Raw genomic sequence first — 23,311 nt, forward strand, 5'->3', positions numbered from 1 at the left:
TCAATTTGTGAAGCACTTTCTCCTGAATAAATTAACCAATTTATTCTGAAATTTCAGTAATTTGTATGTTTGTGCATGTACATCTAGCGGTAATTCCTTCGTTTTTGTTTTGTTTTAGAGTGTATTTCAGCTAATGTGATTATATGTCTCAGTTTTATTGTCATAGGTTCTTGCTACAAAGTGCAAGGTATGCGTGTAATGTATGGCCCACATGGGAAATAGAAGTTGCAACCCAACTCTGCACTTAAAAAATTTTTAAGTGAAGTTTTGTTTCTGAATAACGTTTCCTCATACGTTTGGGTCGCTGAAAGCAAATATGTTATCAGTTTCTAGACATCACGTCACATTTTCTTTGAAATGAGGGCAATAATTTATGCAGTCGCACATCTGTTTAGTTATACTTCATATACAGTGTATCACATTAGTTCTTACAAATTAGTTCACAACTGTTAACATCTTTCAAGAAACAAACGGTATACTCAGTTTTCAACTGCTTAAAGAAGACCTTTTTCACTTAGCCATTTGCGTAACCTTATCTAGGGGCGTTGTCTCTTTCCAGAATTCAACAATAGTAGACCGCCATATTAACGGACCAACCTCAATAGCTTTTTTACGCCCATTAACTTTTGGTGAAAGCGTTCACCACGTTCATCAACGTAAACAAGATTGTGAGGGAAGCGGTCTCTGCGACCAGGTAAAACATACAACTTGACACTCATGTTGCATCCATGAATTTTCAATTTTTCCAGAAGTCTGTGAACCATTTCCTTGTACTGTGGACCCATGTGCTAAGCCAAAAAGATTTCAGTATTTCCGAATCTGGTCGTACTATTCTCAAACTGTGGATCGTGCATTAACTTTCTTATGTGGGGACCAGTAATATGTTAGGTGCAAGGTTTTCATAGCTCGTTCTTGTAAATGTCGTGCAGATATATTTGAAGGCAGTACCGTTCTTATCTATTGCACTCACAAACTGGGACGTAATACCTAATTTAATGAGCTATGGAGGGAGCCGTATTTTATAACGTTCTACAAGCGGCTCAAGTTTGACATTCATGAGCCAGGAGACAGATGTTCGGAGTGGTTTCCCTTTCCGTCGCCATTGCTCTTTGCTCGACTGATCCGTTTGCACAAGCAACAAAGGTGTTTGGTGTACTCACGTTGTAAGGTCAGTAACAGGCTGGTTCTCTTGAAGTCAGTGCACAGAAGCCAGTGATGGTCTTTGTACAAAGGCGTGCTGAAAAATAATCCGTCCGATTTTCTTATGTGAAAACTGTGGTGTCACCGACAGACACCACACTTGCTAGGTGGTAGCCTTTAAATCGTCTGCGGTCCGTTAGTATACGTCGAACCCGCGTGTCGCCACTATCAATGATTGCAGACCGAGCGCCGTCACATGGCAAGTCTAGTCTAGAGAGACTCCCTAGCACCCGCCCCATTTGTACAGCCAACTTCGCTAGTGATGGTTCACTGTCTACATACGCTCTCATTTGCAGAGACGACAGTTTTGCACAGCCTTCAGCCACGTCATTTGCTACGACCTAGCAAGGCGCCATATTCTTCAAAATGTATTCTGAACAGATAATATTGTGAATCATGTACCGTCAAGAGCGATGTTCATCATTAATGGATTAAAGTTAAGTCAGACTAATTACGTCCACTTTCTGAATTCTAATTCCTTGTCACTTTCCAGACCACTCGTCAGTATAGTACTTCCCTCATCACGACAGCCTGCGTGAGCTAAAAAGGGTGCATTTCGGCCTCCTCTAGAAACACGGCGTTGGCGCTTCTGCCGACACAACAAAAACTCTCATAGCTTTTTAAATAAAACCGACATTATTAACATTCTGTATTGTTATTCTTCATGTCTACATCTTTGTTCCCCAATATAGCCACCCTCGCGAAGAAGACATTTCTTCCAATGAGAGACCAGTTTGTTGATATGCTACTGAAAGAGTAACAGCCTCATCTCTTCCTGCATTCCTACATCACTATCAAACTAAACTCCTCGAACGTAATCTTTAAGTTTTGGAAAAATATAAAAATCGATCGGAGAACTGATGAGGAAGGACGCCAGCCATGTTCGTTTCAAATGGTTGCCACATAGCGGTTTAAGTAGGTTACAGGAAACCTATATGTCAGTGTCTAGGCGGGGCTTTGAACGTCCGTGCTCTTAATGTGAGTCCAGTTTCTTACCACTGTGGTATCATGCCGATTGGAGAAGCCAGGTGAAACAGAGTTACAGTCTTGTCAAATAAGATCTGTAGCCTGCTTTCAAGTACAGTGAAGGTCACCATGGAGCGTCCATTCGGAACACTGCAATGAACAGAAGCGAAACGAAGGGGAGACGCTCTTAATGCCTCACAGCCACCATGACCTCCGGATCAGGCGTAATGAGTGGAGTGTATCCTGTGGTTTACATCAAGCTGCGGTTGTGGCTGCCACAGCACGTCCGCTGCGGTGGCGCTCTCCGTACTGCAGCTGTTCCCGTTTGTTCAGATGTTGCGGTCAAATCGATATCCTTGTATATTAGATGTATCGTTGACTTCTCAGTCTACAGTTTCCCATCCCCTGCATAGAGGGTATTCTGTGACTTTGGAGTCAAATTTAAACAGATATCAGAGGATTCTAAACTACTCCACGGGCCTTTATTAGTACAACGAAAAGAAAAAAAAGGAATAAACGGCTCGCAGAAAAAGATGTCATGCAGCGTTATAATCTGTCTAATCAAAAGTATCGAAGCGGCTATTAATGGATATTAATGTGGAGCGAGTCCACCCTTAGCCTTTATTATGGCATGATTCTGTTGGGGGCACATTTAATGAGGCAAGTGAATGTCTGTTGATGAATGGCGGAGCGACATCACACACTGCACGGCAATTAATGGTATATGTGTCCGCACTGATTGCGCTGGCACGGTAGCTCAGTATGTTCGGTCAGAGAGCTAGTTGGCCTCTGTAATAAAAAAAAAAAAAAAACTGAGTGGAAGGATCAACATACACTTTAACGGATAACGATCAACAACGCACAAAAAAAAAATAGCTGAGTGGTCAGCGAGGCGGATTGCCGTCCCACGGGCCCGGGTTCGATTCCCGGCTGGGTGGGAGATTTTTTCCGCTCAAGATGTTGAGTTTTCTTCATCATTTCATCCCTATCCGGCTCGCAGGTCGTTCAATGTGGCGTCGAATGTAACAAGGCCTGCACCAAGGCCCCCGCGAGGGGCCTCCCGGCCAATGACGCCAAACGCTCATTTCCATTTTCATTCAATGGCATATGTGCGAGAATTGCTTGGCAACAGTGTGATCTCACGGTTCGGTAACATTCCCTGGCCCCCTAGGTCACCAGATTTATCCGTTGGTGATTTTTGTTGTGAGGCTACCTCAGGAGCAAAGTCTACACGACTCGACGAAGATCCCTGGATAAGTTAAAACAGAGAATTCGGGGGGAAATTCACAATATCTCAGCTCAGATGTTGCAGCGGTCAATGAGGAATCTCAATAGCAGATTTCACGAATGTATTCGTACAGGAGGACGCCATCTAAAGGACGTAATTAAAGAAAAAAATATATATATATATATGCCTTCAGTGTTTCGTAAGTGGCAATGCTGTAAGGTTTCAATTACTATGAATGAAATTTCTTCCCTTCATCACTCCTAGTTGTATTCGATTTCGGAAATACTCCCATTTTCTATGTCACCCTGTATAACGCCACTTCACTATTGTCACCACAAATGATGGCAGGTAAGGTTCTCCAGTCATTTGCCAAAGCCAGTCCCTGCCATCAGATTGCCACAGCAGTGATGTCAACACTCCGAATCATTCGTTTCGGGGCATCCACTCTCCAGTCTGTCGCCCTTTACGCGACCTCAGGTGTCGCTTAGTACGGGCTACACAAGTGTGTTGCTTTTAAGGAGGTGCTAGGTTATTTTGCCTCAGTGTCTAACTATCGTGAGTGTGGTGGATAGGTAACCTAAGGGGTCCGCGTTCGATTCCCGGCCGGGTCGGAGATTTTCTCCACTTGAGGGGTTGGATGATGTGTTGTCCTTACGTCAGTATCTTCATAATTGATATTCCACACTTGAGACGACTTGAAGCCAATTCAGTAAAAGAAAAATATTCTCTGCGATGGAGCTGGACTGGTGGTAGCACTTTGATACTCTCGGGTGATTCCATCCGCTGATCTGATGCGATGTTTTGCAGCCATCCACTGCAACGCTAGACTGTCCCTGCCGTTAACTACACGAGATCTGTCTCCTCTTGGTTCAGCAGTGGTTGTTCCTTCACGTTTCTACTTCAGAATCACATCACTGACAGTCAGTTTGAGGAACTTAAGACGACTGGAATGTGAGATCTAATGACCAGTCCACGTCCGAACTCTGAGCTCTCCTGTGTAACACATTCTGCTGTTGCTACTTCTTTACTTACAACACAATTCACCGCCCTCGTTTTGCACTGATGGGTCGGTCTCCCGTGACATCTAGTGGTCAGTTTCACAATACATATGGGTGTCCAAATACTTCTGATCAGATAGTGTACACGCTTCGGTAGTCAAGTTATTAGTATTTCAGCGGAGCGGAACAAATTGGGTAGGAGTTGCACTATCTATGTTCTGAATGAAAAGAAGAACTACAGAAGTAGCATTGTAATGTTCTTCATATCTATCGTGGTCTGTCCAGACTGCAGTTCATTATTTCGCAATATTGCTACTAGTGTTGGCTAAGATCCGACGACTGTCAAGCGAATATTGAATCAGTGGGTTCTCGAAGGGTCTCAACAGCCCAGTGCGATTACCATTCGATAGGGAAGACGCACTGTTCCCTCGGCCATGCAGGATAGTAGAATCAAGTCACGCACGGGTAACGAAAGACGCCTTTTTTGCAGAAACCTAAAAAGCCCCAAAGACACTGTAGCCACATCTTGAGAGCCACGGACTGTCAACAAGGCTATCGCAGTAGCAGCTCTCTTTCGCGTGGCAGAATAAAGGTGAATATGTTAACCCTGGTGTCTGCGTTGCATTTTATAAGGCTCCGTGACGTCTTTAAACAAGATAATGAAAGACCGCGTTGTGCCTTATTTGTCCTCACCTATCGCGATACGGTGGGTGCTCTACTATTCTCCTGCCCAGCACGTTCACTATATCTGTCACCCATTAAAAAACCTCTGGTCATTTGTTGCTGAGAGAAGAACTCACCACTACCTGCCAGGTAATATGGTTTGTGAAGTTGATTGTAGAGTTCAAGCACCGGTGTGTTACGTACAAGCATCTGTCGTATAGGCTCTTTTCGACTCGATACCCAGTCAGACTGGAGCCATTGTTTCTGCCAAGGATGGAAGCTCTGTGTACCAGATTTTCCAAAATGTGTACTCCCAAATCACCTACAAATTTAAGTAGGTTTTATTCCTGCTAACCATTCCGTTCAACTGATCTTCTAAACTACTTTCTGTTTCTTATAAAATTGCGAAGACATTGGAAAACCTCAAAGTTCTTATTTCTTCTCCCTGAAATTCTCTTTCTAAATCGCTTGTTGGCATTCTTCATTGCATGGTCATGATAATGAGTGAAGAACGATTTCAGAATGTACTAATTATACCAACCCCTTAAAGCTGCAAAATCTTCGGGCCCTTTTAGTTTGTCATACAGGAATAGACACGAAAATTTAAGAAATAAACAAATGTAAAACATATTTCTCATATATGCCATAATTAACATGACATTGTTTTATCTAAATTTTCGTAAAACTTAAGAAAAGGTAAGTACATCTACAACATTTATATTAGAATCTCATTACAGCTAAGCCTAGGGAAACTGCGTCGTTCAATACGTACAGCATTCGTAATATCACAGTTCTCACATTATGCACAATCAACAGAGTAACTGTGTATCATTGCCATTGCCCGCATTTAGACTAATACATAAAACTTAAATCTCTAAAAGAGACCAATTTTCATCATAATAATTGTTAGGTGTAGACAATTTCGCATGCATTACTAAACTAAGAAATGCTGTGATTGAATAAAGCGCCTCTGAAGCAAGATCCTTCTTACGAAGAGTTAAATGCTCAATTAGAACACTCCTGCCAGCAAATACCAACGAACGCTCAGTAAAGACAACGCAATATTCCATCTTCCACTATCACTGAAGAGACGTGAGATACTAGCTGAAAATTTATGGATCACCTCCTTTCACAGCTTTTCTGCTCTATATTTATAGAGCCCAACGATGGCACTACGAGTCTTCTTGACTTCTGATTCTATTGATTCAAGGCATCCTTCGACACTTTTTAATAACTGCCTTACGCAATTGTAGCGTTAGCCCTTAAATGCTTATTTTAGTATTGATGGCATCAGTATACATACATGCATAGTAAATGCATAGTATCAAAACTCATACTTCCTTCAGCATCCACTGGTAACTTTACCGCTTTATATCAGTGGCAAATTGCTCACGTATGTGTGATTTTCTTCAATAATTCTTCCATCACCGAGTCCGAGCGAAGACGAAGTGCTTGTGGCTCCTTCCTAGTGATGCAGACAGATTTATGGAATATTGTGAGTACAATATTTACATAATTCTCTCTCTAATTTTGCTTGATTAAATCTGTGTATTTAACAGGAACTCGAACCTGAAACTTTTGCCTTTCGGGGCAAGTGCTTTACCGACTGAGTTAACTAAACTTCACTACTTTACTTCCGCCAGTATCTCGTCTCCTACATTCCGAATTTCAACAGAGGTACTCGCGCTTGAGTAACTTAGTCGGTACAGAAACTTGCGCGAGAAAAGGTTAGGATCCCTGTCCAATGGAAAGATTTAATATTTCAGGGCCTTTAAAATCAGTGCACATTCCACCACAGTCGGAAATTCATTCTGTATTATTCTTTCTATTTAATCTGCATCTCAGGCTTGCTCAGCGAAGTAATGTTGGTAGTGCAGAATCACTTCGCAACTCCGTATTTGTCGTCACGTTCTCTCAGGACGCGGGTCTATAGCATTACTCGCAATAACAGATAGTTATTTCGCCCGCCTATTACGTGATGTAGACGGTGAGACAATGAATTAACTATTTATACCTGGGATTCACAGCCATGTTGAACTTTATAAAAGACATCATATTTACGCCAGTGTCTCTATCGCTTTCTTTGTTTCACGATTGCAATTTCGGCGTTAGGCCATTATCAAGTGCAACTCATTTTAAGTTGACGTGGCTTAAAACCACAAAAATCTGCACTTGATAATGGCCTAAGGTCGAAATTGCAATCATGAAATAAAGAAAGTGTTACAGTCACTGGCGTAAATATGATGTCTTATAAGAAGTTCAGACAATGACTTTGTATACGAAAAGTGTAAACTGGCCATCCCAGTTTAGTTTTCTAAAGAAAGTAGCTCAGTGGAAAAAATATGAACTTTTATACAAAAGACGATAAATGACCACATATCAAGATAAATTTCATCCGTATCAGACGTTAGACACTCATGTAAACAGGTCTGCCTTTGTGTTCCGCATAACGGTTCTTTGGTGAATGATGCTCTTACCTCTGATACTGCTCTGTTATTCAAACCTCATGGTTTACAGTGCGTGGCAGTATTCTAGTAAGGTATCACTTTTAATACGTTTAGTTTCTTACATCTTCCGGTGTCATCCAGGACCTCTTATTAGTTTCGGAGATTTTTTTTACCTCCTTACTGCAAAGGTATGGGGAAGTTAAACGCGAAGTGTTTGTGATGCTTTACCTACTTTCTCTAGCGCCTGTGGCTCTGTGTCACAAAATAAAACACAAAGCAATGCATCCGGTGTTCAACAATCAATCCATCTTGGGACCTTTCTTTTACTACGGATCGTTCCTTTCGTAACTACCATCTGAATCTGCGAAAACTTGCCAGTTTCGCAGTTATGTGCAAGCCGTCAATAAAGCTCAAAGGCCATTGTAAGGCATGTAGATACTGTCTTATATAGACCACACTTCGAAAAGTACTGTACTCGTCGAATAAGCCTTCTGACTGACGATTACTTTGCGTTATTTGTTCCGGCAAAAAAATGGTTCAAATGCCTCTGAGCACTATGGGACTCAACATCTGTGGTCATCAGTTCCCTAGAACTCAGAACTACTTAAACCTAACATAAGGACATGACACACATCCATTCCCGAGGCAGGATTCGAACCTGCGACCGTAGAGGTCACGCGGTTCCAGACTGAAGCGCCCAGAACCGCATGGCCACACCGGCCGGCTTCCGGCAAAAAGTTTTTCCAACACGGACGAAAGAATTGAAGCATCCTGAATATGTGGTCAGATGCCAATGTAACATGTTAGACAGTGCCAGGCATATTGGTCGTCAAAGTACTGCCGACCACGTCTGGCCACTACAAAGGAGGAACGCCGTATGGGGCAACAAGCACGTAGTAAGACCTACATATCAACGCCTGCCGTCTGATAACAACTGCTGGACTCCCTGCAACATTTTTTTAGAAATAATAGCAACCGGACTAAAGAATTACCGGTGGTAGCGACTGAGGGCACTCTGGTGCATCAAGGACATCCAGCGCCCTCATATGTTACCTCTCACGTGACAGTACCGAGGTGCAATATTTTAACAGTGCTATGTTCCTCCATACGCTACCCCTGTCTCTAAGAACAGTTTGGCTGATACTGAGGTACTCCTGTGGCTAGCAAGATGACCAGATATGTCCCTGGTAGAACAGTTGGAGAATGAGCTCGGACGTCAACTGCGTCTGTGTGCCAATATGCAGTTCCAATTTTGGGTCGGCTTGCCTCAAGAGGGGCAACAAAGTCTTTATCATTTCCAGACGACAGTGCGTTCATCTAGGCTAGCGGGGTTCAATATCCTACGGACAAGTAGGCTCATACACCCAGTATCTTTGTGACTGATTCCATTTTGTAAACACTGACGTAGCGTTGCATGCTCTTTGAGTCTGAGGTTTCATTCCGCTTCTTCCTCCCCACCGTATTTTTTTTTTTTTTTTTTTTTTTTTTTTTTGATCACACACTGTACTTCACACAGAAATCCGAGATTATGGTGTTCCAGAACTTGCTTTTATAGCCTATGAAGAATTTAAGATACAAAGTTTGGTCACACGATGAATCACATAAACTTACAGGCTATCAGTTCAACTAAATACCTAGGAATTACAGTTCCAAACAACTTAAATTGGAACGACCGAATAGATAATGTTGTTGGGAAGGCAAAACAGAGATATCGTTTCATTGGCAGAACACTTAGAAGATGCAACACGTCTACTAGAAAGCCTGCATGCACTACCCTTGCCCGTCCTCTACTGTCATACTGCTGTACGATATGAGATCCTTACCAGATAGGACTGACAACGGACATCGAAAAAGTTCTAAGAAGTTTAGCTTCTTTTGCATTATCGTGCAATTATGGAGGCAATTCCACAAATATGATACGCGATTCAGGGTGACCAATATGAAAGCAATTGAGTTTCTCGTTGGGGCGGGATCCTGTCACGAGATTTCCATCTCCAACGTCCTCCTCCGACTGCGAAAATAAATTTTGGTTTTCACTGACGTACGGAGAAATAGATATTGTAATAAAATAAGAGAAATTAGTACTTGCGTGCAAAGATTTAAGTGATCGGATTTCCCACGCGCTCATAGAGAGAGGAGCAGTAGATAATTAGAGCGAACACACTGTCAGTCACTGAAGCATGAATAGCTGTATAGTCATGTAGCTACAGAGATTCAACGCAGGCTTATACCATTGTCTGAGCATCAGGGAGTAGTAACGGACTGAATAATACATACCTAGCCACGCTACACTTTGAGGCAATGGGACCTTCCAAGTTACGATCAGGTAGCAGTCGCTACGGAAACAGCATTTATGTCTTTTAGCTGATGTCCTCATGCACTAATCATGCTACAGAGCCCCCGTTCTTAACTTATTTTCCTGTCAAATTCATTTAGTAGTTGTTACGTTGTTTTTTCAATGGAAACATATAATGATTGGTCTGCACTCCTTTCCTGCCTGTATTGAGCACAGGGAACTGTTGAAACTAAATAGTTTAATTGGCGAGTACTGTGTATATTCCGAAGCTATTTGGTTGCTGTTGTTGTTGTGGTCTTCAGTCCTGAGACTGGTTTGATGCAGCTCTCCATGCTACCCTATCCTATGCAAGCTTCTTCATCTCCCTGTACTTACTGCAACCCACATCCTTCTGAATCTGCTTAGTGTGTTCATCTCTTGGTCTCCCTCTACGATTTTTACCCTCCACGCTGCCCTCCAATGCTAAATTTGTGATCCCTTAATGCCTCAGAACATGTCCTACTAACCAGTCCCTTCTCTTTGTCAAGTTGTGCCACATACTCCTCTTCTCCCCAATTCTATTCAGTACTTCATCATTAGTTATGTGATCTACCCATCTAATCTTCAGCATTCTCCTGTAGCATCACATTTCGAAAGCTTCTATTCTCTTCTTGTCCAAACTATTTATCGCCCATGTTTCACATCCATACATGGCTACACTCCATACAAATACTTTCAGAAACGACTTCCTGACACTTAAATCTATACTCGATGTTAACAAATTTCTCTTCTTCAGAAACGCTATCCTTGCAATTGCCAGTATACATTTTATATCTTCTCTACTTCGACCATCATCAGTTATTTTGCTCCCGAAATAGCAAAACCCCTATACTACTTTAAGTGTCTCATTTCCTAATCTAATTCCCTCAGAATCACTTAATTCGACCACATTCCATTATCCTCGTTTTGCTTTTGTTGATGTTCATCTTATATCGTCCTTTCAAGACACTGTCCATTCCGTTCAACTGCTCTTCCAAGTCCTTTGCTGTCTCTGATAGAATTACAATGTCATCGGCGAACCTCACAGTTTTTATTTCTTCTCCATGGATTTTAATACCTACTCCGGATTTTTCTTTTGTTTCCTTTACTGCTTGCTCAATATACAGATTGAATAACATCGGGGAGAGGCTACAACCCTGTCTCACTTCCTTCCCCACCAGTGCTTCCCTTTCATGCCCCTTGACTCTTATAACTGCCATCTGGTTCTTGTACATATTGTAAATAGCCTTTAGCTCCCTGTATTTTACCCCTGCCACCTTCAGAATTTGAAAGAGAGTATTCCAGTCAAAATTGTCAAAAGCTTTCTCTAAGTCCACAAGGTCAGAATTTCCTCACGTGTTCCAACATTTCTACGCAATCCAAACTGATCTTTCCTGAGGTCAGCTTCTACCAGTTTTTCCATTCGTCTGCAAAGAATTCGCATTAGCATTTTGCAGCTGTGACTTATTAAACTGATAGTTCGGTAATTTTCACTTTGGTCAACACCTGCTTTCTTTGGGATTGGAATTATTATATTCTTCTTGACGTCTGAGGGTATTTCGCCTGTCTCATACATCTTGCTCACCAGATGGTAGAGTTTTCTCAGGACTTGCTGTCCCAAGGCCGTCAGTAGTTCAAATGGAATGTTGTCTACTCCCGGGGCCTTGTTTCGACTCAGGTCTTTCAGTGCTCTGTCAAACTGTTCACGCAGTATCGTATATCCAGTTTCATCTTCATCTACATCCTCTTCCATTTCCATAATATTGTCCTCAAGTACATCGCCCTTGTATAGACCCTCTATGTACTCCTTCCACCTTTCTGCTTTCCCTTCTTTGCTATGAACTGGGTTTCCATCTGAGCTTTTGATATTCATACAAGTGGTTCTGTTTTCTCCAAAGGTCTCTCTAATTTTCCTGTAGGCAGTATCTATCTTACCCTAGTGAGATAAGCCTCGACATCCTTACATTTGTCCACTAGCCATCACTGCTTAGCCATTTTGAACTTCCTGTCGATCTCATTTTTGAGACGTTTGTATTCCTTTTTGCCAGCTTCATTTACTGCATTTTTATATTTTCTCCTTTCATCAATTAAATTCAATATTTCTTCTGTTACCCAAGGATTTCTACTAGCCCTCGTCTTTTTACCTACTTGATCCTCTGCTGCCTTCACTACTTCATCCCTCAGAGCTACCCATTCTTCTTTTACTGTACTTCTTTCTCCCATTCCTGTCAATTGTTCCCTTATGCTCTCCCTGAACTCTGTACAACCTCTGGTTTAGTCAGTTTATCAAGGTCCCATCTCCTTAAATTCCCACCTTTTTGCAGTTTCCTAAGTTTTAATCTACAGTTCATAACCAATAGATTATGGTCAGTGTCCACATCTACCCCTGGATCTGTCTTACAATTTAAAAACTGGTTCCTAAATCTCTGTCTTACCGTTATGCAATCTATCTGATACCTTCTAGTATCTCCAGGATTCTTTCATGTATACAACCTTCTTTCATGATTCTTGAACCAAGTGTTAGCTATGATTAAGTTATGCTCTGTGCAAAACTCTACCAGGCGGCTTCCTCTTTCATTTCTTAGCCCCAATCCATATTCACCTACTATGTTTCCTTCTCTCCCTTTTCCTACTCTTGAATTCCAGTCACCCATGACTATTAAATTTTCGTCTCCCTTCACTACCTGAATAATTTCTTATATCTCATCATACTTTTCTTCAATTTCTTCATCATCTGCAGAGCTAGTTGGCATAGCTATTTGGTACAAGTTGCTAAACAGCTGGGTAATATTTCGTGCACTTTACTATTTGTGATTGTAAACATCACAGTGGCGAAGCGAACATTAGTAAGAAAACCAGAAACACCAAGTAATTGAGTCTTCATGCCTAAAGTTATTACCTGATGTTGATTTCTAAATATACATTAATTATGGAAAGCCTCGGTGCGTAATAACCAACCGGATTTAAGTGGCCGATGTATTTACGGCTTGTTCATACAGCTGGCACATTCGACAATATTTTAGTTGCTAATACTGCTGATAAACCCTAAGCGATTAATTTCCGAACTTTGAACAAGTATTTAAAGCAATTAGCATCACTCGTCGCGATATATGAATGAGGCAGTTGCTAGTCATATTTTAGCGGCTGGTAATTAACTATCATCGCATTGTGAGACAAAATAATTTGAATCACTAGCTATGTTTAGCTCATTTTCAACATATAGCCTACAATGTGTATTGCGCAGTACACTGTATCGAACGGTTGTAGACGGTTGTAGAATATACACCACACACACACACACACACACACACACACATACACATATACACCCCATTGGTATATTTTCTAGTAAGTCTCTGGAAAATGGATTACGTGACAGACAATTGCTTAAAATGCGTACCATAATACATGCTATACGGAAAAGTACTTACGTTACAGGCTGGATGTTTGTATGACAAATCCAAAGAGCGGAGAATGTTTCAATGACAAATTCTTTGAAGTTTGTGATGTTATGTGCGAAATCTTTTAGATTACACGCTCTTGACTCAGTTTTCCGCAGAACAGAGGGAGATTACTGCGTCTGAGACGACTACATCGTGCTGGCAGTAATCACTTTCAGATATTTGTTTGTTGTCCAAAAGACTCAGGCAGTTATTTTCAAGGAGAAATTGCAGATGTAGAGAACCAGATGCGACAGCGTCCACCTCTAACCTGTAGAGTATGTGGAGCTACGTTCCCGCCTTACTGCATTCACAAAATACCGTAGGTAAAAAATTACGATTGTTCAGGATCTTTATGAAGCTCTACTCAAAACTAAAACATGTACGATACCCACAAGAAACTTCCGTTGCGACAAATGGTACAAAATCCTTACTTATTCATTCCAAATTATTTAATCCTGTGCGCTTCCGGTTTATCATGACTATTTTTGGAGTTGCTTTTTGAAAACATTAGCCTTGGAAAGGTTATTGATTGGCGCATCACAGAGTTCAGCATTGAAATTTACAAGATGGAGCAAATTTCCTACAGATTGTAAGACACTGCGGCCAGTAGCTGTCGAATACATGAGGTTTCCGAACATATGCTGTTCGTGCCTGTAGTCATATGTATTGGAACGCACATGTCTCCTAACCTTCTGCGGTAAGTGTTAGTATTCCAAAACGCCTGTTAATGTGCCAGACGTTTTGTACCAAGTATTCTGTTTTAGATATAAAAAACGGGTAAATGTGAGTAGGTATTACATACCAACTTCATTATTTATGTAGACAGCTCATTTATAGGTGCTGACGAGTCAGTTTGGGCGAATCAAAATATATGTCATAAGTGGCTGTATCTTTTGACTACACTGACTTAGAGGTACCCTACACGTAAGTGTCTGATATAAATTTCAAAGTGATAGAGATGTACCCATACCCGCCACTGCGAACAAGGGATCTTAACAGACGGACAAACAGGCAGACGGGTAAATATTGGAAAAAAAGATATTATTTATGTGATATAATTACAAATTAAGATTTTAGGAGTTTTTTCTTTACTTGTAATGTGAAACTTCGCTTCTCGCGAAATTTCTAGGTCAACGGGTAGTACTCTATTGGTTTTGACGAGTGGGTTTTCAAGCGTCAAACTATGTGTCATAAATGGCCATATCTGTCGAATGCAAGTATCACAAGCATAAAAGTTTTACACTACCAAGCCACTATGGATCTTGGTATTTGACATACATTTCATCTTGGTACGTTTTCCGTTTCGTGAGAAAGAGTGATCTTGAGAGACAGAGAGACCAACAGGCAGACGGCCAACCGAGTGCTCACAAAAGATTTCTGTCTTTACAGGCTGGGGTAAGGAACGATTAAGACACAGAAACAGTAAAATACATTTACGGTAACACAACTAAATATCGAATCTCAGCACTTGGTAGAGCACTTGCCCGCAAAAGGCAAAGGTCCCGAGTTCGAATCTCGGTCCGGTACACAGTTTTAATCTGCCAGGAAGTTTCATATCAGCGCACACTTCGCTGTAGAGTGAAAATTTCGTTATAGAAACATCCCCAAGGCTGTGGCTAAGCCATGTCTCCGCCATATCCTTTCATCCAGGTGTATTAGTTCTGCAAAGTTCGCAGGAGAGCTTCTGTGAAGTTTGTAAGGTAGGAGACGAGGTACTGGCGGAATTAAAGCTGTGAGGACGGAGCGTGAGTCGTGATTGGGTAGCTCAGTTGATAGAGCACTTGCCCGCGAAAGGCAAAGGTCTCGAGTCTCGGTCCGGTGCACAGTTTTAATCTGCCAGGAAGTTTCATAACTGCTCACACTCCGCTATAGAGTGAAAATTTCATTCTATAAATAACCAATCTGTTTACCGACAACCGTCCCGTATGAACAGTTTAACCACTTATTTGCTTTTAATTTTCAATTTTGTAAATGAACTTGTTTTTCGGTGTCAGTTACCCATGGTTATTGTTGCGAGACTTATTATCAGAAGAGAAGGAAAATACACTGGCCTACGTAAGCCTTCGCACTTTGTTTCCACACATTCTGTCTCCGCGCAGCTCAGATCTCGTGTCCTTTAACTCAAAATTGCATGCAAATTTTTTGACGCATCACACATTAACAACTTGTGGCAGTATTGCTAATTTAACTGAAAAAAAATTATTTCTGCATATCCATGGTCACTATACAGGCTGTTACAAAAAGGTACGGCCAAACTTTCAGGAAACATTCCTCACACACAAAGAAAGAAAATATGTTATGTGGACATGTGTCAGGAAACGCTTACATTCCATGTTATAGTTCATTTTATTACTTCTCTTCAGATCACATTAATCATGGAATGGAAACACACAGCAACAGAACGTACCATCGTGACTTCAAACACTTTGTTACAGGAAATGTTCAAAATGTCCTCCGTTAGCGAGGATACATGCATCCACCCTCCGTTGCATGGAATCCCTGATGCACTGATGCAGCCCTGGAGAATGGCGTATTGTATCACAGCCGTCCACAATACGAGCACGAAGAGTCCCTACATTTGGTACCGGGGTTGCGTATACAAGAGCTTTCAAATGCCCCATAAATGAAAGACAAGAGGGTTGAGGTCAGGAGAGCGCGGAGGCCATGGAATTGGTCCGCCTCTACCAATCCATCGGTCATCGAATCTGTTGTTGAGAAGCGTACGAACACTTCGACTGAAATGTGCAGGAGCTTCATCGTGCATGAACCACATGTTGTGTCGTTCTTGTAAAGGCACATGTTCTAGCAGCACAGGTAGAGTATCCCGTATGAAATCATGATAACGTGCCCCATTGAGCGTAGGTGGAAGAACATGGGGCCCAATCAAGACATCACCAACAATGCTTGCCAAAACGTTCACAGAACATCTGTGTTGATGACGCGATTGCACAATTGCGTGCGGATTCTCTTTAGCCCACACATGTTGATTGTGAAAATTTACAATTTGATCACGTTGGAATGAATCCTCATCCGTAAAGAGAATATTTGCACTGAAATGAGGATTGACACATTGTTGAATGAACCATTCGCAGAAGTGTGCCCGTGGGGGCCAATCAGCTGCTAATAGTGCCTGCACGCGCTGTACATGTTACGGAAACAACTGGTTCTCCCGTAGCACTCTCCATACAGTGACGTGGTCAACGTTACCTTGTACAGCAGCAACTTCTCTGACGCTGACATTTGGGTTACCGTCAACTGCACGAAGAATTGCCTCGTCCATTGCAGGTGTCCTCGTCGTTCTAGGTCTTCCCCAGTCGCGAGTCATAGGCTGGATTGTTCCGTGCTCCCTAAGATGACGATCAATTGCTTCGAACTTCTTCCTGTCGGGATACCTTCGTTCTGGAAATCTGTCTCGATACAAACGTACCGCGCCACGGCTATTGCCCCGTGCTAATCCATACATCAAATGGGCATCTGTCAACTCCGCAATTGTAAACATTGAACTGACAGCAAAACCACGTTCGCGATGAACACTAACCTGTTGATGCTACGTACTGATGTGCTTGATGCCAGTACTGTAGAGCAATGAGTCGCATGTCAACACAAGCACCGAAGTCAACATTACCTTCCTTCAATTGGGCCAACTGGCGGTAAATCGACGAAGTACAGTACATACTGACAAAACTAAAATGAGCTCTAACATGGAAATTATGCGTTTCCGGGCACATGTCCACATAACATCTTTTCTTTATTTGTGTGTGAGGAATGTTTCCTGAAAGTTTGGCCGTACCTTTTTGTAACACCATGTATTTAACCTGTTATTTGAGTCTCATGAATAGAGCTGCCTACATGGAACATTGTCATTACAGTTCAAAATCAGTTCAAATGGCTCCAAGCACCATGGGACTTAACATCTGAGGTCTTCTGTCCCCTAGACTTAATACTACTTAAACATAACTAACCTAAGGACATTGAACACATCCATGCCCGAGGTTGGATTGGAACCTGCGACTGCAGCAGCAGCGCGGTTCTGGGCTGAAGCGCCTAGAACCGCTCGGTCACAGCGGCCGTCGTCAGTACAGATACTAAATGTTGCGGAACAACAATAATTAGAAATTTTCTTTGTGTTGGAATGCTGTTGACGTTACGACAGGGTAGGGAAAGGAACCATGTTCGGCGGAGATCAAACAGGTGCAGCGTTGCTCTAATATCCAGAATACGAGGAAACTCCTTCACACGATCACGTGTCCTTGAAAACTCAGCGGCTGGAAAGCCGTCGTAATAGGATGCAGAACCGAATATTGCGTGGTGTTCCAGCTGACTGCTAGTCTCAGACATGGCAGAGGACGTCAGAGCGGTGGTTCATATGAATTAATCAAGAATTATCCGTCACAGAGCCAGGTGCTGAGTGAATAAAAGTAACACCGGGAGCATGTTAACGTAAAGAGAAATTTCCGACCGGTTATTTTCAATAGCTATGTTCCTTTTTCCCATTCTCAGAACTGACCTATGCTGACGAACTTTCACTTTTAGTTCTGGTCGCTCTTAGTACCACTAATTGCTCTTGTTTCAAATACTTGTATAACGACTTCTTCTTAAACTTACGTTTCTTATTTATTACAAATTGCGTTACAATGGATTGTGCCCCACAAACTCATCTCTCACAAGAACAGCGGTTATATTGTCCAGAATTTGGTGAGATTTTGTGTGCTTATCACATATTTTTTGTCTTTTATCTTGTTTTTAATGTGACTAATTGTGCCACACACGTTCGATAACAAGTCACCGATATTGTATAGTTCAACAAATTCCTTTTTGAGCCATTAGTTAAGTGAGTATCTCCAAAACTATTTCACAACACAGTGATTACCGGTGAATAATATTTTTAGGGAGTTTCTAATATTCTTCTCCATGCAGCTATTGCAGTAGAGTTCCGTTGTAAGTCAACTTCAAATAACCAGATGTTGTTGTGGTTGTAGCAATAGCAAACTCTGGAGCCATTGTATCGATTAATAACCAAATTAACTGCTTTTGTGAATTTTACTTTGCAATCATTCAAGGAGCAAGCAGACGTCAATTACAAAACTGTTTACAAAATTTAACAATGTGTAACCTATTTAGAAAGGATTGCGTTATCATAAGTTTCAAGTTTATTGAATTTAATGAAAAATATACCGTAAATGCGAACTCGAAAATTAGTTCTGTGAGAGAAGTTATTTACCGGTATTAAAGGGAAGTATAATACATTTCCTGAAAACTTGTTCGCCGCAAATATTAATTTTCTATGTAGTACAGTAAAGAATTTTATACACTGCTTGAAAACTGTCAAAAAGGTACGAAGACGGTGGAGAACTGAACAGCGTTACAGATACACTACTGGCCATTAAAATTGCTACACCACGAAAATGACGTGCTACAGACGCGAAATTTAACCGACAGGAAGAGATGCTGTGATATGCAAAAGATTAGCTTTTCAGAGCATTCATACAAGGTTGCCACCGGTAGCGACACCTACAACGGGCTGACATGACGAAAGTTTCCAACAGATTCCACATACACAAACACCAGTTAACGAGCGTTGCCTGGTGAAACGTTGTTGTGATTTCTCGTGTAAGAAGGAGAAATGCGTACCATCACGTTTCCGACTTTGATAATGGTCATATTTAGCCTATCGCGATTGTGGTTTATCGTATCGCGACATTGCTGCTCGCGTTGGTGGAGATCCAGTGACTGGGCTCAGGAGGGTAATAAGGAACGCCGTGCTGGATCCCAAGGGCCTCGTGTAACTAGCACCCGAGGTGACAGGCATCTTATCCGCATGGCTGTAACGCATCATGCAGCCACGTCTCGAGTCAACAGATGGGGACGTTTGCAAGACAACAACCATCTGCACGAACAGTTCGACGACGTTTGCAGCAGCATGGACTATCAGCTCGGAGACCATGGGTGCGGTTACCCTTGACGCTGTATCACAGACAGGAGCAGCTGCGATCGTATACTCAACGACGAACCTGGGTACACGAATGGCAAAACGTAATTTTTTCGGATGAATCCAGGTTCTGTTTATAGCATCATGATGGTCGCATCCGCGTTTGGCGACATCACGGTGAACGCACACTGGAAGCGTGTATTCGTCTTCGCCATATTGGCGTACTACCCGGCGTGATCGTATGGGGTGCCATTGGTAACACGTCTCGGTCACCTCTTGTTCGCACTGATGGCACTTTGAACAGTGGACGTTACATTTGAGATGTGTTACGACCCGTGGCTCTACCTTTCATTCGATCCCTGCGAAACCCTACATTTCAGCAGCATAATGCACGACCGCATGTTGCAGGTCCTGTACGGGCCTTTCTGGATACAGAAAATGGTCGACTGCTGCCTTGGCCAGCACACTCGCCAGATCTCTCACCAACTGAAAACGTCTGGTCAATGGTGGCCGAGCAACTGATTCGTCACAATACGCCAGTCATTACTCCTGATGAACTGTGGTATCGTGTTGAAGCTGCTTGGGCAGCTATACCTGTGCACGCCATCCAAGCTCAGTTCGACACAATGCCCAGGCGTATCAAGTCCGTTATTACGGCCAGAGGTGGTTGTTCTGGGTACTGATTTCTAAGGATCTATGCACCCAAATTGCTTGCAAATGTAATCACATGTTAGTTCCAGTATAATATATTTGTCCAATGAACACCCGTTCATCATCTGCATTTCTTCTTGGTGTAGCAATCGTAATGGCCAGTAGTGCAGTAAATAAACCTGAAACGGTGATTTTTTAAAGTAAATATTACTAAATGACTGACAACCACGACTTAAGTGTGAACATTCCATACCACTAAGTGTGTCATGGAGATATAACAACAGATTGATTGCATCTAGAAACTCCCTGTCCATGTAATAAAATGTCACAAGAAATAAGTATCTGCCCAATAGGGAATCTCTTCTACCCAATCCCTCGATAGTAAACATTTTATAAACAATAATTAATAATTAATTTGAATAAAAAGATTGCGCACCAGATTCTATTTTTTGTGACAACTACGTAGCCATCCTTTGATACGGTTATCAGTTTGTTGAAATACATAGTTTATAACAGAAAAACAGCTTCAAATCATAGAGAAATTATGAGGTAATCGAAGTAGGTGTGGTGCAAATCGAGAAAGATAGTGGAGTATGGCGAGAATTATGTAAAACAACTATCGATTATTTTTCACAAGCGTATATTTGAATAAAAGCATCATTATACTCTGAACGCCAGCTAAAATACACTGAAGAGCCAGAGAAACTGGTACACTTGCTTAATGTCATGGTGTCATGTAGTCGGCGTATCCCAAAGGTGTTCTCAAAAGTAGCCGAAGTGTCATGTTTATTGTTTCACTACTTAAAAAATGAAGCAATCTATCAGTAGAGATTAAGTTTTAATTAACGTTTTGTCGTTTGGTGTTATTCCATAGAATCAAACATTCAACAGGATATCTCGGTATGTCCAGTGAGGGGCCATTCTTTTATGGTTAATGATCTATATTTCTATTTAATTTGAAGTAAGAGAAAATATTAATTCACAGAAATGGGACAAAGCTATTCATTCTTTTCTACATCTATTACCTACTAGCACCTATTGGGCGGAACCGTGTCTGATATGAAAAATGAAGTAAATTGTTATTCCGTACTCTAGACGTTCTGTGAATATAGCTTATGAAAGTAACTGACTAATAGTATATAAAGTTGAGGCATACAGCTAGACTTCGTCCCATAAGTCATTGACGTAGGATTGCACTCCGAAAGAATGTGATGATTAAAAAAGAGATGATTTTCGATGCCTTTATCAACGAGGTAATCAAAGTTTAGAAGTTTTGAAGAATATGAGAAGTTTTGAAGAATATGAGAAAAAATTTGTTCAAGACAATGACTAGTTTGGAAGAGGACAAAGACGTAGTGTACTAGAATGTGACTGTTCTTATAACTGTGATGCAGACAACGCGTGGATTGTGATTCGCGGAGTCGTCTGCATTTCTAATTCCGTATTACCGTTTGTATCATGAATGTTAGCAAACCCCATCGTTAATGATGTATAATTGGACAAGTTATCAAAAGTTTTTTCCGACTTTCAGATAGAGGACCTTTTACCATGAAGACTGAGTTGCAGAATTTTTTTCCTATTTTTGCGCAACCAAGTACGTTACTAATATTTCATAGTTTGTATAGGAAACAACATAAAACTATAATTTAATACATTTCGAATCAAACAATTTGAAAGATTTCCTGCCATGAATTATTTATTGTTGACCAGAGACGCTTCTGTGGTTACCAGCACAACTGCCTCTATGGTTTAATATTAATAAGCCAGGTTTTTTTATTTTTCTGAATATTATTACAGTCATACAGTTGCAGGTGTAAGGCATCAAGCTGATTGTTAGACGTTCTCGCATGTAACTATTCGAACAAAGAGGGTTAAAATAAGGTTTTCTGCCTGTTAATAGCAATTTGGCATTTGTTCTAATCCCACGCCCGATCTCTCTTTTCTACATACAAAATTTATTGTCGGTCGCAAGTTTACTTCACGCAAATGTAATTTATTTGTTTGGAGGACAGAGCTCTTGTACAGTGAATATGAGAAGGATGAAACAATTTTCAGAGTTTCTAGCACCCACTCAGTGTCTTGCTTCTGTTTAATCGCAACTGGATCATGAATGATTATACTCTTCAAATCATGAGCCTTAGGAAAATGATTTGTACTGTAGTATTCATAACGAGTAAGGTTTGTAAATAACTCATTGTTTATTTGTCAAAGATCTCGGGCCTACCAGATAAAATATCTCTCACACTCTTTAACATTGTTCCAATACAACTTTCACAGATAGCGTTACTTCCGACACATATGATTAAATTTTTTGTATTAATATTTTTACTGCGCAATTTGATTTAAATTAGTAAAATTTGTTTTAAGTGTACTTGAAACGTCGTATATGATTAATTGAATTTCCTCATTTCGCACTTGCTACTGTTAATTTTAATTGTTTGCTGCACTCGTAATCAAAATGCCACTTCTGTAGTAGGCCCATTACCATATATATCCACTCCTATTATTGATTAGTTTCTTTACATTTCAGCAAATGCTCGTATCTCATGTCGGTTACTGCTTCGCTTCTCTAATTTCGACCGATTCAAAAAGTTGCTCACCCCACGCCACTCAAATTGACTCAGTTACTTTAAAAAACGCGATGCGTGATGAATATTCGCACGGCTAGCAAAGAAATTGGTTTCGGCAGACAGGGGACAGTGGCTATACGCTGTCATTACTTCCAGCCGGATCGCGGCGCAAATGCTTCGAGTATTCGAGCTCAGCTAACTGCGCCAGACACGTATGGCCGATAATCTCCATCCCGCGTGCCGGCAGCAAACACGAAGGCAAATCGTGGACGCGGGCATCACAGCCAGCGGTGCAATTCCGCGCATCTTGTCGACCCAGCCGGCAACGTTAAAATGTAACAGTTGGCGTAATAGGTTAGCCGCCGTGCAGCCGCTGAGACAGTTTTATAGCACTGCAAGCGCGACCGTCGAGGTGCTGCACCAATGAAATTCCATTTCTGGTACCTCTTTTTAATCCTGAGCTGTACATAAACGGGTGGGACAGTCTGAAATGAAACTATAAATCAGACTGCAAGCATACCATCTACTTTCATCGCGAAGTTAAAGTTTAAAAGTGTGCAACTGATTATTAAATATCCAGTTATCTTATTCCGACCCTAAAATATGTTAACACTTCTTTATGTCATTAGAAATTGTGCAACCTTAATATCGTAACTGACTCGAAAATATATTTAGATCATGGTTTCATTTCGTCATATGTCACGGACTGGCGCTAACCCTAGAAATAAGCGCATTTCTAGAAATGTAATGGTTTTGTGGCTATCAGCTCCGGAATATACAATGATCAGCCAAGTTATGATCACCTACTAAGAAGCCGGTATGCCCTAAAAAAAAAAAAATGGTTCAAATGGCTCTGAGCACAATTGGACTTAACATCTGTGGTCATCAGTCCCCTAGAACTA

Source organism: Schistocerca gregaria, chromosome 8 (genome assembly GCF_023897955.1).
Source record: "Schistocerca gregaria isolate iqSchGreg1 chromosome 8, iqSchGreg1.2, whole genome shotgun sequence".
Lineage (NCBI taxonomy): Eukaryota > Metazoa > Arthropoda > Insecta > Orthoptera > Acrididae > Schistocerca > Schistocerca gregaria.